Genomic DNA, 14,145 nt, shown 5'->3' with positions numbered 1-14,145 from the left:
CTGTCTTAGCCCCCTCCCCTCCCTCTCTCCCGCTGGAGTGCTCTCTCCCCTCTTATTCTGAGGGTCTAATTAGTCTAATGGCTGCTGCTTGCAGTGACCTTATGTCTGTTGAAAAACAAAACAAAACACACAAAAATAAAGGCTCTCTTTGGTTTGAGATCCCTGATGGTCTTTGCATGTGGCTGCCCCAGCTCCTGAATTCCATATTCCTTTTCTTTTTTCAAATGCCTGATCCTACTTGTGCTGCATAGCGGAATTAATGATGTGTATTTGAAAAAGGCTTGGCAGCCAAATTGCAACAAATACAAGAGGGCTGGGGCATTGGAGAGAGGGAGGAGTCGGAGAAGAACTCTGAGCCTTCCAGCACCGACTCAGCAGCAAAGACTGCCACTTGCTCGGCTGGCTGCTGGCAGGGAAAAGCTTTCAAAGGAGGGGGCACATGCACAAAGCAAAGCAGGTTCTTTCTTATTCTTTCTTTCCCTGTCTTGGTGCTTAATAGCATCCTTGGCTCCCCTCTAAGCAGGTTCCCTCAAAGGCTTTGTGTGTCTTTCCCATGGCCCTGCCGCAGTCTGCATCTGCTGCTTCTGGTTCCGACCCCATGGAGGGTTCTTGTGATACCAGAGCTCAGGGCATATCATAAGGGGCAGAGGCCAGTTGCGGGCTTGTGCTTTGCTCTTCTGGCTCAGAGGTCAAATCCATGCACATGCACAGAGCCCATGTGGGGATGGCATTGTGGGGGATGCACAGGTAGAAAGCCCCAGTCTCTGGGGAGTCAGACAAGCTCTGTAAGAACAGCAGTACCAATTTGGGAGGGCAATGAAATAAGCCTTATCCAAAGGCATGGGGATCCCTGGGCAGCGAGGGACGGGTTCTGATGGAGGCTGGGTGCAGGGAGGGGGAACCAACCAAGACTGAAATGCGACATGCTATATGAAGTGTGCCTTAGGGACCGGAAGGAGTTCGGGTTAATCGAAGGGTGGGATGACATTCTTGACAGTGAAATAAGAGGTGCCAAATGCCCACCGTGTTTGGGGTGCAGGGCTTAATCCCATGTGTCTGAAACACCAAGGGGGTACTTTGAGGTAGCAGGAGGGTAGTGTTTCTGGGAAGATATGAGTAGTTTAGATCCAGGTGGTACAGGCCTTTGGTCTTTGTACTGGGAACATACGAAAGATCAGCACATGGGGAATGATGGAGTTGAATGTGTATTTTAGAGTCTAGCTCCTGAAGTGGGGAGAAGGGGGAATTCATGAGGAAAAGAAAAGAGATAAAGGATGGAAGAGAATAGAGCCAGACCCACTGGGAAGTATTAGTGCATGTAAGGGGAAGATGGGGAGTATGGACTCAGAGTTACTTGGGGAGTGAATTTGGCATGATGTAGTCACTAATAGGTTGTGGCAGTGGCCATAACCTGGTCAGCCTGGATCATGAGCTCCAAGGGTAACTCGCATGGGGAGGAGGGACTTACCAAGGCCAGCCATGGAGAGAGGCCAAGTGGAGCAAACGCACACAGAAGGGCTAGCCACAGTGGCCAAGCACCAGATCTGAGGGGACTGAGGAAACTCAAGCTTGGTCCAGCCTATCCTGAAGGCTCAGACCTGAGGAAGCTGGGCAGGGCACAAGGACAGGGCTTACAGGAAATCCCAGGGAGAATATGGGGGTACCAAGACCTCATTCTAACTTGGGGTTAGAGTTCAGGAGTAGTGAAGAGCCCAGAATGTAGCCTGGATTAAGCTAGATCAGGAGCCATAGAACCCTAGAGCCCATCCACAGGCAGCAGGGTCTCTCTTCTCTCTTTCTCTCCCTTTTAAACATTTTTGTTTCCTTGCAACTTTCTATTAGTCTTTGGGTCTTGAGCAGAGCGGAGCCTTTGGAAAGCTGGTTACTGTTGGGGTCATCTGGGCAAAACTGCAAGTTTAATGGCCTCACAGTAGACCAGAAGAAGCCAAGGATGCAGGAGGAGAATGAACTTGCTCCTAGGATGTGGTAATTGAATGAAACAATTAAACTGATAATCTAGGTCTTTTAACTTCTCTTCCTATGACCCTGTATAATGGGAGCAGAGAGAATCTTCATTTTTCTTAGGTCTTGGACCCCTGGGTCAGTGGTTGTTGGACACCCAGGCCTGCCTGTACTCATGATAGCTCTGTGTTTGAGGCATCTATTAAGGTGACTCTTTGCTCTTGAGGCTAGATTCCAGAAGTTGGGCAAATTCAATATGGCATTGAGTGGTGGTTACTGTTAAGAGCTCTGAGTTCCTTCCACTCTTGTCTTTGTCATCTGCCAGCTGTGTGTCCTTGAGTGTATCACCGAACGTTTCTGTGCTTCAGTTTCTTTCATCTGAAGTATGGGTAGGATGACCATACATCCCTGATAGGCTTGGCTAATACCTATTGCCCTAGTACAATTATTAATAGTGTCCCCTTTCACTGTCTTTTCTTGAGTGATAAATCTTATGGTTATCCTAAATATAGGGTAATAATTGTATCTACCTCATAAGATTGGAAAAATTAAATATATGAATGTTCTGAGATTAATGTCTAGTAATACATAGGTGTCGGCTATTAATTGTATATCGAGTATTGTATTAGTTTATTAAGGCGTCTGTAGCAAATTACTACAAACTAGATGGGCTAAACCAACAGGAACTTATTTTTTCACAGTTCTGGAAGCTGTAAGACTGAAATCAGGGTATCAGCAGGATGGTGCTTCCTTCAAAGTCTCTGGAAAAGAATTCTCTGCCTCATCTCACTTCTGATGGCGGCCAGCAGTCCTTGGCATTCCTTGGTTTGTGGCAACATCACTTCAGTCTCTGCGTTTGTCTTCATCTGGTCATTTTCCTTCTGTGTGAATCCGTGTCTAAATTTCCCTCTTTTTATGAAGATACAAGTCATTGGGTTAGAACCCACCCTAATCCAGTATGACTTCTTAATTTGATTACATCTAAGACCCTATTTCCAAATAAGGTCACATCACAAGTTCCAAGTAGACATGAGTTTTGTGGATACATTGTTCAACCCAGGACAGATATATACATCTTATTTCTCAATGATACTTGAAACTACTTGACTTTTATACGGAGCACAAAACTTGTTATACTAACAAGCACATAGTAGGTGTTTGAATAATTGTTGATGGATAGATACAATGTTCCTAATTCGTGGCCTCTGTTCGATTACTGTAGAGGCAAGTGCTGGGGCAATGGAATTAGGGAGAATGGGAGAAGAAAAAAATATTTTTTTCTTGTCATTTGTCCCTTGACTCAATGGGGAATCCTAGTTTCTAGGAGCTGTCAGTCTCATGGCTTGCTCACCCTTTGGCTAGACTTCAAAAATAAAATAAAAAGTACAAAAATCTTCAATCATTTTAAAAAAATTCAACCACGCAAATGAACAACCATGCACACAAAATCCAACAAAAAGACCCCTCGGCACATCAAGAAGATGCTGATACCAAAAGCTGAAATAGCTTTTCCATAATGCAATGAAATATATTAAATTCAATAAACATCAAAGGAACTTCAGGAGCAATTGCTGAATTTCCGAAGTAAACAGGGCTTTCAAAAGAAACAAAAACAGCACTGGGATCTTGGGGGTAGGAACACATTTTGAGGGGGCAAAGCATGGAATCCCCAGGCTCTTGATGAAAGGGTGAATTCTTTAAAGAGTAGTAATAAACGAAGCTTCAAAACTGTTTTTGATCCAGACTACCCCAGGTATGGGTCCTGACTGCAAATGACAAATCCATTTCCAAATAAGGGAGGCTGACGATTCTCTGTCCTCAGCCTTACATTTTGCGGGTTTTTCAAAATGAAGAAATAATTCCAGACAAAAAGAATTCACATAAGTAAAATACAGTCTCATATGGGCTGCAAGGCAGCAGAGGGCCTTCTTGTCTGGAATAGTTTAATGACAATTGTGTTATTCTCAATCTTGAAGACATTAACTCTTCTTTTTTTTTTTTTAAGATTTTATTTATTTATTTGACAGAGATCACAAGCAGGCAGAGAGGCAGGTGGGGGAGGGGGCCAGGGAAGCAGGCTCCCTGCTGAGCAGAGAGCCCCGATATGGGGCTCGTTCCCAGTACCCTGGGATCATGACCTGAGCCGAAGGCAGAGGCTTTAACCCACTGAGCCACTCAGGCTCCCCAGACATTAACTTTTTAAATTTAAAAATTTAAGTGTGTGTGTGTGTGTGTGTGTGTGTGTGTGTGTGCATACCTATTTTTGTGCTACTGTGTGCCTGCCAGAGAGCTGGATAGATGCTCCCAACAGGGGAAAACTATGGCCCATAAACTGTTCTATGGGATTCATCCCACCCTTTCAAGGAGGGTGAGTAAGAGTTTTGTGGAGTTCTGTGAGATCATAGATGCACAGAGTCCTGGAGTCTGGGAGTCATTGAAACTACCTCTCATGGTTCAAACAGATAAAACAGAGAGCTAAATAGGTAAAGTGACTTGCCCATCAGCACATAGGTTCATTAAATGGCATTTCTCTACCAATTGGTGACTTCTTGATTTGACTATTTTCTCCCTTTATATGATTATTTGAAGAATATGAGAACTCTCTAGAGCAATTATGTACATCCAAAGCCCGGGGTTCAATGGTTCCCAAACCTCATTCATTTTCAAAATCATCTGGAATCCTTTTGATTAATTAATTAATTAATTAATTTTAGAGCGGGAAAGTGGAGAGTGGGAAGAGGAGGGACAGAGAGAGGGGAAGAGAGAGAATCTTAAGCAGCCTCCATGCCAACGGCAGAGCCCCATATAGGGCTTAATCTCACCACCCTCGGATCATGACCTGAGCTGAAATCAAGAGTCAGATGCTTAACTGACTGAGCCACCAAGATGCCCCTGGAGTCCTTTTTTAAAAATGCAAATTTTTATTACAAGTAAAGCTGCTGGGAACATTCACCAACAGGTGTGTCTATGAACATACGCTTTCATTTCTCTTGGTAAGTGCTAAGAGTGAAGTGCCTGGGTCATATGGTTGGTGGGTTTAACATTTTGAGGGCCTACCCACCTGTTTTCCAAAGTGACTGTATAAGCTCCTGTTTCCATCAGCGGAATATGAATGTTCCAGGTGTTCCGTATTCTCAGCAACATTTGGAATGATTGGTCTTTTGAATTCTAGCCATTCCAGTAAGTGTGAGTGGTATCTCATTGTGGTTTTGATTTGAATTTCTCTAATGACTACTGGTATTGAGCATCTTTCCACATGATTATTTGTGGTCTGTATCTTTTTTGGTGACATGTGTATTCAAGTATTTCCCCTAATTGTAGACTAGGTTGTTTCTTTTCTTTTTCTTTGTCTTACAGCCTTTCCTTCTTCTCCTTTTTCTTTTTTTAGTTGAAGGACAGTTGACATACAGTGTTACACTGTTACTTTAGTTTTGGATGTACAACAGAGTGATTTGGCAAGTTTATACATACTTTCTTATTATTATGGCTTGAGAGTTTGAATGTGAAGGTGCATAGAAGCTTTATTTGGAAGAGCCTCAAACTGGAAGCACCCCAAGTATTCACTGAGAGGTGAATGGGCGAGCGAACTGTGGCATATCCTTAGGACAGAATCTACAAAGCAATGTAGAGGGTGCGTTGATACACAAGGTGAATTTCAGAATAATCACGTGGAGTGGCAGAAGTCAGACAAAAAAGAGCACGTACACTATGACCCATAAATGTAAAGTCCAGAAAATGCCAAGTAATCTACAGTGACAGAAAATAGGTCTGCTATGGCCCGGAGAAGGGGGAAAGGAGGTGGGGAGGAGTGGGAAGAAGGACTATGAGGGGCGTGAGGAGACTGGATGCTGGGTGCTGGATGCAGCCACTCTCTTGATGATGCCACGGTTTCATGGGCGTTTACGCATGTGAGAACTTGTCAAAGCGTTCACTTCAGGCATAGTTAGTTTATTGTAGTTCAGTCACACCTCCACAAAGCTGTTAAATAAGAAAAAGTAAAAAAAGCCTGTAATCAAATGCAGTTTCCTGGACCCTACCCCTTTCTCCATCCAGGGGTCTGGGGCAGAAAGAAGATGGCAGTGTGCTGTGAAAGGGAAACTTAATACTTGGTCATCAAAAAAAAAAAAAAAAAAAATCTAGATTTGAGTTCTCCATCCACCACTTACCAGCTGTGCCTGAAAACCAAACCCCAAACCACATAACCTCCCTGCGTCTTAGTTTTCTGCATCTGTACAAGCGGCATAATAACCAGAAAAATATTTTACTACTCCTCTTGTGAGGCTTCCACTAAGTAACCAAATGCAAGCGCCTGGCCTAAATAGGTCTCCATAAACATGGATTCATTCAATTCCCCTTTTTCCCAAGAATGCCCAAAAGAAGAGTGGTTGGCTCTGCGAGGAAAGCCAAGGCAGGGGCTGAAGACTGCGTGTCCTGTATGTGCGCACACATGTGTGCCTAGTGAGGATGACTCTGACCAGCTGAGCTTAGCACAAAGTCCTGGAGGACTCTGGGAAGGGACATTAGCATCCCCATCCCCCTCCACTGACTTCATGAATCCCCCAAACACATTAGGGAACAACCCCAGCTCCCACAGGGATTGCGATGATTAATGATTCTCTCTTGCATTAAGGTGCGGGCTGGAAGCTTCTCTCCTTTTCTGCAGTCCTTCATCATACCGTTAACTGGTTAACCGGTACCATGCGTGCGGCCAAAACTGAAGGGAGGCAGCCAAAGGAGTGGCTTTCTTTCCTTCCCTGCCTTTTCCTCTGCGCTTGTAAGCTCTGTGCCTTCGCTCCATTGTCAGGCCAGCGACAAAGGCCCTCCAGGTGCACGAGCATGTGGGAGTGTGACACATGGGCATGCACACGCGCGCGCGCACACTCTCCTTCCATCCGGGGCCAGGGTGATGAATTGTGGCGTTTGAACGTCTCCTTATCGCAGCGGTGCACATGTGCTCCGATGTGTGTGCCCGTGTGGTGTGGGAGGAATGCAGTGGGAAGCCCAGAGTCAGAAAATAGAGCTCCTGGCTGCCTTGTCCCTGCCCTCTTTGTCGAGATGAAATTTCAGATGCTGCTGGGTGTCTTGTCAGCAAGTCTTTTGCAAAATAAATGGAGGTAATTTTTTTTTAAAGCTGATTTTTTCAGTGTTTAGCCTATGGAGAGAGTGTGTATAGATGCCAACGAAATGCCTGCTCTCCTGTGTAGATGGGACTCTTGATCCAGCAGACAAAAGACAGCCAAGAAGGAAGAAAACAAGCCTTTATTGAGTGCCTACTGTGTGCTGAGTCCTTTCATGCACAGAAGCTTTCATTAATCTTGGAACTACCCGTATGTGGGGGGGGCCTCACTGCTGCCAGGCCTGCACTGAGTTAAAAGTTGGGGGGTTTCCTTTGTCTGCTGGTAAATCCCTGATGGCCTGATGTAAAGAAACGATCCTCCGGCAAGAAAGTGTGGGCCACAGCATCCGGGACAACGGCAAAGCAACATCTTGGATTTATGGAGCATCACGGCACTTTCCCAGTAAATCAGACCCCTTTTAAAAAAATTTATTTACTGGCTTCATTAAAGACACACTCTGCTTACCATCAGGCTGCAGGCTACTCTAGCGGAATTAAAAGGAAAAGAAAACTACAGGCAATTTAATCCGTTCTTTTGTCCCGGAAACAGCTCTGTAAGAAAGGAGACATCATTTCTCTAAAGATAAGAGCAGGGACATGGCGGGGTCTCCTCTTGTCACTCACTCTACCCACTATCTTCTCCCTTTGGGAGCGGTGAATGCAGGACCTTCGCTTTTTGGGGACTTTCCCTCCTCATTTATCATATGCCATACTGTCTTCCCAAGGCATTCCGGTGACAATTGTACTGGGAGGGGTCAGCACATGTACTCGTCAAAAGCGTTACTACTGAAGGGATTAACTTTATGGGAAGGTTGAGGGTGTTCTCTGGATGAAGAGGGGTTAGGTATGAATGATCACTGGCTGAGACGAACCATATACCTGCAGTGCTTTATTACCTATATCTCTCCCTCCATTGAATTCTTATAGCCCTCCTGTAACATGAATAGATGGCAATAGCCCCATTTTACAGATGAGGGAACCAAGGCTCAGTTCGAGAAAAATTTAAAATGTGCTGAAAGTCTGGGAGTAGCAAAACCAGAGCTCTGATCTCAGGTCTTCTGACTCCTAATACTTTCTTCTCAGTGCCTGGGGGGAGAGCGTGTTTTCTGAATCACAACTGCAGGCACAGTTTGAATAGGCTGAGCATTTACACTATTTGCCTCCAAGTGATCCTGGCAAATTAAGGCATTCTGTCTTTATAATGATACCATATCGCCGGGCTGGCAGGCGCTGAATCTGAGCTGTGGAAACCTTGGCCATGGGAGGTAGGGCAAGCTCTAAGTTGACATACAGAGAGGTCAAAGTAGGCACAGACTCTTGGGACTCCTGCTTCCTTGGCTCCTGGCATCACCCAAGCAGACGGTACTTCCTCTCGTTGGTCACCAGACGGTCCACCCAATGTAGATGAAGCCGAAAAATGCAGCAGCATTGAATTTGGTGATTGACTTACATGTATGATTGGCTGTTAGCTACCCATTTGAAAACTGTTGGTGGTTCCCTTTCTGTCTTGGGCAGCCTTACCCTGAAAGCCTAGCCATTCTCCTTGCGATGGAAGGAAAAGAGGATTAAAAATTGGATCCTCACTTTTTTTTTTTTTTCTCTATTGACAAAGGCAGTTTGTTCTCAGTTCACTGGAGTGATTCTGTCTTAGGTTCTTCAAGGATGGAAATTTCATTAATATTTAATAATAGTGATAACATCAATAGTATTAATGGAATCTTTTCCCAATACATAGAAGGTTGGAGTTTGCAGAGCGCCCGCTGAACGCCGCAGGTATCTCAAATGCAATGTGTCAAGCTGGGCTGTTGACATTGCTGTTCCCTCTTCACGGTGTTTCGCTGACTCAGGACTTGCCCCCATCCTCAGTCCTGAGGATCCACACAGCTCCCCACAAATCCATGGACCCGGACTGCGACAGGCTTCTGTATCATAAGCCTCTCCTCTGTACAAGACACCCCCCTGTGTGAACAAAAATGAAGAGCGGGCCAGCCTGTGGTCCTCTGAGTACACACGGGTGCTGGTGGACTACTGTCTGAGACTTGGTCACACATCACCAATGTGGACTTCCCACTAACTCAACCTCAGCTCCTGTAAGCCATCAGAAGACTCAGAGATGGTTCATTGAAAGCATTTGGAGAAGAGAGGAAGTTTACTTGCAGAGAAGGTTTTAAAAGGACTGACTTGTCCAACGCAAATTATGACACCTATTTCTAGGGGGAAAGAAAGCACAAGATTTTCCCAAGTTAACCAAGTTTAGAGGTAGTCTGTTCCTGGCAGACACACAGCGGCTTTCTTACCTGATTACCCTATCACAGAAGATGAGGACAAGTCTTCAGTTACCAGCTTTGAAAAGTCAGGGACGAATCTGTTTGTGTTCTGAAGTCAGCAACCTAGCAGGAGGCTCAAGGCTTCCTCTAGGTATGAAGCCAGAGCTAGATGGGATGACTGTGGTTTTATTTTGTGTTTTTATGTGTGCAGGCGTGGCTGATTCTTGCTGGCTTTGCTAGTCATGTACCAGACAGTGGCTGTGAATGCTCAAAGAGTGAGTGCTGACCAGTGCTGCTGGGGGAGGTACAGGGCTGGGTTCCTGCCAACTTCTGCTCACAATATTTTCATCAACCAATTGCTACATAAGGTTATTTTAGGTATGTTTCTGCTTAAAGACACCTTAAGAATTACATACTGTTGGCTCATTAACACCTAGCTCGCTGCCAACAGCACTACAAATCATGCCCGAATGGACGCTTCTCTAACCCACAGAGTGTCTGCATGAGGCACAGCCCAGCCTCCTTGCACCTAGAAACACTGGACAGCACACCAGCACTCTACTCAGGGTCCTTCTTAAGCAGAAACTGCCACCAGAAAGCAAAAAGCAAAAAAAAAAAAAAAAAAAAAGCAAAACCTGTGGCTCTGCATAGACTTTGAAAAGGGCGCTTGGTCCCAGCGGGCGGGGGCGGGCTGTTTGCCCTCCGCTGGGAACACAGGTGTCAGCTGGCTCCGACTCCCATGCGCCATGGCTCCCCCTGGCCCCCTGACTGGGTTTTGGCCATGTCCCCAGCGACTAGCTACCTTTGGTTTTCCTTTCTGCCAGGCTTCCTGTGGCTGCGGAGTAGCCATCCTTTCTGACCTTCCTCCCTGGCCCTCAGCAACATGGTATCAAGGCCTGTTGGTGGGTCTGCTCTTCAGGCAGAGAGGTATGCAGGAGGTCTAGGGAACTGGGTGAAAATGGAGCGGTGGCCCCCGTGGGTAGCGGAGAGAGGTCTGAGGCTGAGGGCCCCCTTATGGTCCTGCCACCCAGCTGACGGTAACCCCAGGATTGATGTGTTCCTTCCTCCTCCTCCTCATCCCTTCTGCTTCCCTCTCCCTCTTCCGCCGTCCTCCCCCCGTCTCTCCTTGTTCTCACTTGGCCTTATCCAAATAGGCAGCCCAGTGGATTTGTATCAATAAGAAGCAATCAGCAACAGCCATAATACTTGCAATCAATATATAATTGCATCAGGGTTATTCCATTACCTCGGGCCTGGCGCACTGATTACCGCAGAGGCCTTGTGATTCCGGCATCCGTTTGCCTGACTTCGGATCTGGCGGAGGAGCGTGTGAGAGGGTTGCCAGGCTGAGCCCTGGGTTGTCCCCCTGGGGGAGGCCATTGGCGTTGGGGTCTGCTCTGACACTGGGAAATTGGACACAGGGGTGAGAGTCCACTGGGCTGACAGGACCGTGGCTCCGGGGAGGGCTTAAGGTCAGGCACCCGGGTCAGCAGGACTAGAGGCGAGGGGATGACAGTTTGGAGTAACGTCCTGGGATACGGGGCCCCCGGGGCCACATTAACTGACATTGAATGTGTATGGTTTCCATGCAGACGGTGCTGTCCTATACAAGACCTCACACCAGCCCCAGGGGCTGATTATGACCATTCCCAATTTGTAGATGAGGAAGCTGCATCCCGGACCATAGACAAAGGCTTGGCACCATTAGGCTTGGAAGCAGAAAAGCCACGACTCTAATTCAAGGTTGAATTTAAGTCCTGAATTCAGAGTTGAGATCAAGGGTTAGTGTGCTTTCTAGTGCTCCCAGAGACAAAAAGCAAACATCCCACTGCTTTTGGATGGCACTTCCACAGACCTTCCGCTGGCTTTTGCAGCGATTCTGTGAGGAAGGCAGCACAGTATATCATGCCCATTTAACAGATAAGAAGACTGAAGTTTGGATTAGGGTGACAGACTGTCCAGTTTGCCCAAGACTAAGGGATGTTCCTGGGACGTCACTGCTAGCCAGACAAGATCCAGAACAGGTTGGTCACTTTAGTTCAGGTAGAGCTTTGCTGGTTTCTCATAGTGGCTGAGGGACTGGTTTCCTTTTCCATAAAACTGAACAACTGTAGTGATTACACCCACTTTCCCGCACGTCTGTAAAGACTAATAATAATAACGAACACATCAGCTATGAGTTAACGAGCGGTTGCTCTGTACTATGGCCTGTGAGATATTTGGTAATAATCGCCACCTCTTACACGGCACTTACTGCGTGCCAGACACTCTTGTAAGAACTTTTCAAAAATTGTGTTGGTTCCTCCTCAGTCAAAGAAGAACAGGGCACAGGGAGGTCAAGCACTTTGTCCAAGGTCGTACAGCGCATGAGGGCTGAAACCAGGATTGGAATGTAAGCTGCCTGGCTGCTGCGTCCACTCCTGTATCTACTATCTCTCGACTCTTAGCTAAACACTCAGGCAACAGCAGGTATTATCAGCGTGGTCTTAGAGAAGGTAAAACTGAGGCAGAGGGTGTCTGGTCAAGGGAATGAGGGAATGAGTGGGAGAATCCTATAACTTTCTCAAGATCACAGAGTGAACAGTGCTGATCTCCCCATATGCAATGGAATGCCTGTCAGTAATGAAGGAGGAATAAATACCAAATTGAGGGAAAGAAGCCTGACAAAAGGAATCCATTTATATGACACCTAGGAGTGGGGTCAAACACCTGCGGTGATAAAGTTCAGAGCTTCCAGTCTATCCTGTGGGGATAGGCTGGAAGAGGACACGAAGGAAATTTCTGGGGTAGAGTTGTTCTGTATCTTGATTGGGGCACTGGTCACCATAACAGTACAAATTTGGGAATAGTTACTAAATTGCATACTTAAGATCTATGCATCTTATATGTGAATTTTACCTTCAAAAAGGAGAAAGCATATGGGACGCCTGGGTGGCTCAGTTGGTTAAGCAGCTGCCTTCGGCTCAGGTCCTGATCCCAGCGTCCTGGGATCGAGTCCCGCATCGGGCTCCTTGCTCAGCAGGGAGCCTGCTTCTCCCTCTGCCTCTGCCTGCCATTCTGTCTGCCTGTGCTCGCTCTCTCTCCCTCTCTCTCTGACAAATAAATAAAATCTAAAAAAAAAAAAAAAAAAGGAGAAAGCATAAAGAACAGATGAAATAGAAGAGACAGGATTCACCATTAGGGGTGTCTGACCCCCATGCTGTACTCTGCCTGCTATTTGGATATAAAGTTACAGCCAGTCAGTTACAGGTGGTGGCCCAGGTGGGCCCCTAGCATTAGGGTGAGCTCACGGGGGGAGGAGCCACCAAAGGTGGAGAAGCCACTTGAGCTGCCTTATCTGAGCACCTGCTCTGAGCTGTGCTGAAGTAGCCCCTGCAGGTGAAGATATAGATTAGTCCCAGCCCCCACCCGGAGTACCTTCCAGTTTGGGTAGGCATCAGTGCAAGAATGAATGACCACACGAAATAGCCCCCACTGGTCAGGACTCCAGCCCTGTTTTGTAGGAACAGAGTTCCTGGGAGTGTTACAGAGACAGAGTTCTGGTGGTAGGGGCTAAGGTGGCATTCTACTACTGTATGTGCAATGTGACGTAGAAACCTGGTGTGCAGAAGTCAGAAGGGCAGGAACTGCAACAGGGTCCAGGGTAGGGCTGGCTTTGGCTGAGTTTGGGGCAGTGAGTCAGCACGGTCAAGTCTGACTCTACTACTTATTACCGCGAGACCTTGGGTTGGAACTGACACTGTCAGTTTCCTCATCTAAAACAAGGACAGTGGGACTCATGATGGTACTTACCTCTGAAGATTAAATTAGTCAGTATATGTAAGGCAGCTAGATATCATGGTCCTTGTTATCACAAACCTTACCAGTTTAGAACTCTTAAAATGTCACTTTCTAAGGGACTCTACGTATGGTTAAGTATATCCGGGGATGGGTTCAGGGGGATGCAGGGCAGGAACTAGGTGGGTCTTAATGAGAGAAATAGGACAAATATTACTATTCCATTTTATAGGACAATATATCAAGGCCCAGGGACCTAACTTGTCTGAGATTGCATAGCTAGTTAGTGGAAGGCCCGCGGCTACATGTCAGTTCCCCTGCTTCCTTGTCAATGCTGCTCACACCAGCTCCAAAACCTGCTGCTATCCCCAGCCCTCTGGACTCATTACCTGGCCCTGTGCAGGGTGACCTTGATCAGGAACCAGGGCTTCTTGTCTGATCTTCAGTTTGTATCACGTAGAGCATCCTGCCTGGGACTTTGCTGGTGGGTAGGCAACATCCTCATTACATTCTGGCTTGCATTTATGTCAGAAACGCCTGTCATCGTGTCACTGTGTCACCTTGATCACATATTTAGCTGTCAGATGTGGAAACTCGGGGGCTGTAGTCTGCCATTTTTATGGAACATGCTATTCTTCACTGGGAGTCTCTGAACCTGACCCCAATCTTTCCTCTAGTCTTCATGTCTCTACACCTGGGGGTCTGTATCTGCAGCAGATCTCGCCCCTCCCATTTCCCCAGATAGAGAGAAAGAGAGAGAGAGAAAGATAGGACCCAGGAGGAAGAGCTTTAGCTATATCAAGGTTGTGAAGAGCAAGGAGCCTCCTCCAGGAAGCTGGATAGGGCAGAGCTATGAGGAGCAGGGGTGGCATAGATTCTGGCTGGCCATGGATCCTGAAGGTGGCAGCAGCTATGGCTGGCGATGGCTGGGACAGGGGCTGAGGCAGCAGGCAGGTGGTATCTGAGCCAGTCTCCTGCATGCTCTGGTTTGGCAGGACTCAGGTGATGTCTCCCACGAGTAGC

This window comes from Lutra lutra, chromosome 2 (genome assembly GCF_902655055.1).
Source record: "Lutra lutra chromosome 2, mLutLut1.2, whole genome shotgun sequence".
Taxonomy (NCBI): Eukaryota; Metazoa; Chordata; class Mammalia; order Carnivora; family Mustelidae; genus Lutra; species Lutra lutra.
The sequence above is the reverse complement of the archived record's forward strand: the minus strand, read 5'-3'. Positions refer to the sequence as shown.